General features: G+C 56.4%; 3 non-coding genes across 3 annotated transcripts; all 3 read right to left on the bottom strand.

The window, feature by feature from the left end:
- Positions 1-451: 451 nt before the first annotated feature.
- Positions 452-523, bottom strand: TRNAP-AGG (transfer RNA proline (anticodon AGG)). The gene has a single exon. It is a non-coding gene; the product is annotated as a tRNA-Pro (tRNA).
- Positions 524-1333: 810 nt separating this feature from the next.
- Positions 1334-1445, bottom strand: TRNAL-CAA (transfer RNA leucine (anticodon CAA)). The gene is made up of 2 exons: positions 1408-1445; positions 1334-1379 (listed from the first exon to the last, which is right to left on the bottom strand). It is a non-coding gene; the product is annotated as a tRNA-Leu (tRNA).
- A 288-nt stretch (positions 1446-1733) lies between these two features.
- TRNAV-AAC (transfer RNA valine (anticodon AAC)) lies at positions 1734-1806 on the bottom strand. Its single transcript has one exon. It is a non-coding gene; the product is annotated as a tRNA-Val (tRNA).
- Between the last annotated feature and the right edge of the window lie 694 nt (positions 1807-2500).

The following is a 2500-nucleotide window of genomic DNA, read 5'->3' as shown; positions in this document are numbered from 1 at the left end:
CAGCTCTGGTAGGCTGCGCTCTAGTGTGCTGGGACAGCTTTCAGTTGAAAGGCTTTGTGGCACTGATGTCTCATGGGGCCCGCTGGTACCTGCCAGGTGGCACACACCAACGTGAAAGTTTGGCGCAAGCCTGCGCCGGACCTACATGGCAGCACTCACAGCACCTCACACACAGGCTGCAGACACATACAAAAGACCAAGCTGGATGCAACAGTGGCGCGAGCCATGGCAGTCCCCACCCAGAAGGCATGTCCAAACCTTTATACATCAGCTCGCCGCCAGCGCATCATTACAAAGGAGGGGGAATTTCCAACACTGCCTCTTGGGCCATGGGCTTAAAAGCAGCCAACCATTGGCGACGGGCATCGAACCAGATACGGTCACGCACAAACTATTTTTGGGGGGGGAATTGGGGACTCTGTGTTTTTTGTTTTCGGCGCTCCAAAAAAAAGGGCTCGTCCGGGATTTGAACCCGGGACCTCTCGCACCCTAAGCGAGAATCATACCCCTAGACCAACGAGCCACCGCATGCAGAGAGCAGTGAGGGGGAGGGGGGTGGTCTGCTTACCTCACTTGTCGCCATGCCCCAGTCTCTCCACGGCCTGACCCCTGCGTGTCACGTGGCCTGCCCCTGGCGCAAGCGCAGAGGACTGAGCTGCCTCTCAAGCAGAGAAACAAGAAGAAGAGCGGCAGCCTTCGCTGGCCAAAGGCCATCTGCTGCCGCTCGATCGGGCTCGATCAGGCGAGATATATGTGGCCGACCGGCCTAGAGCGCAAACCTGTGCTGCTCAGGGTGGGCAGCTTCCCAGCAGGAGGATGTGTCTTGAAAGCCGACAGAGGCAAGAAGGCGCACTCCCTCAGCCCGCTCCAACCTCTGGATTCCTGCGAATTTCAGAAGAGAACTCTGGGGCAGCATGGCTTCTGTCATCTCCCAACAGCCTCTCTGTTCTTGCTATGTAAATACCTTTACATCCCCCGAACTGAGCATGTCTGTTTTTTTATTTTTATATTGCTGAGGTGTGGTGCCTTCAACGACCGACAGGTGGCAGGAGAGCACTTTCTCCAACTGTGAAGGGGACTTTTTTCACTTCCTGAGTAGACTGGGCTCAGTGACATATGCCACCAAGCCAGCCACTAGAAAATGCAGGTTTTGCAGCCGTGGGCCAGTGGGGGTTTAAGGGCAGGTGTGCCTCCGGCGTCTCTGGCAGACAGCTCCAGTTGCAAGGCAGCAGAAGAGAACAGGGAGGCTTGCCGGGCGCTGCATTCGGGGGCCCCCACGAGGTTTTCCGCAAGCCTTACACTCTGAAATGTGCTCAAAAAAATGAGCCCGGCTTGTCAGGAGTGGGATTTGAACCCACGCCTCCAATCGGAGACCAGAACACCCAGATGCAGGGAAGAGCTGCGCCTCTTGAGTCTGGCGCCTTAGACCACTCGGCCACCCTGACAGCTATGGGCAGGATTGGGAAAGATTCTTCAGTACCCAATGTCGCCAGGTGCCAGCGCCGGTTTTCATGCCCCGATCTCTGCATCAAAAGTACCCAAACACTCACTTAAGGACCCAGGGATGGCAGGAAACGCCCACTGATGGAGCCAGTGGACAGTTTGCAGGGTGCAAATAAGGGCTGGCCTCAGATCACCCATGGCGTAGTGCCGGCCTGTCCATACCTGTCGAAACCTGCATGCGGTCAAATGTGTCCGATTGACATTGTGGAAATAAAAAGAAACCAGCACCATGTTTCTGCCCGGTCTCGAACCGGGGACCTTTCGTGTGTTAGGCGAATGTGATAACCACTACACTACAGAAACAGCTCTGGTAGGCTGCGCTCTAGTGTGCTGGGACAGCTTTCAGTTGAAAGGCTTTGTGGCACTGATGTCTCATGGGGCCCGCTGGTACCTGCCAGGTGGCACACACCAACGTGAAAGTTTGGCGCAAGCCTGCGCCGGACCTACATGGCAGCACTCACAGCACCACACACACAGGCTGCAGACACATACAAAACACCAAGCTGGATGCAACAGTGGCGCGAGCCATGGCAGTCCCAACCCAGAAGGCATGTCCAAACCTTTATACATCAGCTCGCCGCCAGCGCATCATTACAAAGGAGGGGGAATTTCCAACACTGCCTCTTGGGCCATGGACTTAAAAGCAGCCAACCATTGGCGACGGGCATCGAACCAGATACGGTCACGCACAAACTATTTTTGGGGGGGAATTGGGGACTCTGTGTTTTTTGTTTTCGGCGCTCCAAAAAAAAGGGCTCGTCCGGGATTTGAACCCGGGACCTCTCGCACCCTAAGCGAGAATCATACCCCTAGACCAGCGACCCACCGCATGCAGAGAGCAGTGAGGGGGAGGGGGGCGGTCTGCTTACCTCACTTGGCGCCATGCCCCAGTCTCTCCATGGCCTGACCCCTGCGTGTCACGTGGCCTGCCCCTGGCGCAAGCGCAGAGGACTGAGCTGCCTCTCAAGCAGAGAAACAAGAAGAAGAGCGGCAGCCT

The sequence above is a fragment of the Ambystoma mexicanum genome, chromosome 2q (assembly GCF_040938575.1).
Source record: "Ambystoma mexicanum isolate Mex_15411 chromosome 2q, UKY_AmexF1_1, whole genome shotgun sequence".
NCBI classification, from domain to species: Eukaryota; Metazoa; Chordata; class Amphibia; order Caudata; family Ambystomatidae; genus Ambystoma; species Ambystoma mexicanum.
Note: the sequence above shows the minus strand (reverse complement) of the source record. Positions and strands in the feature narration are given on the sequence as shown.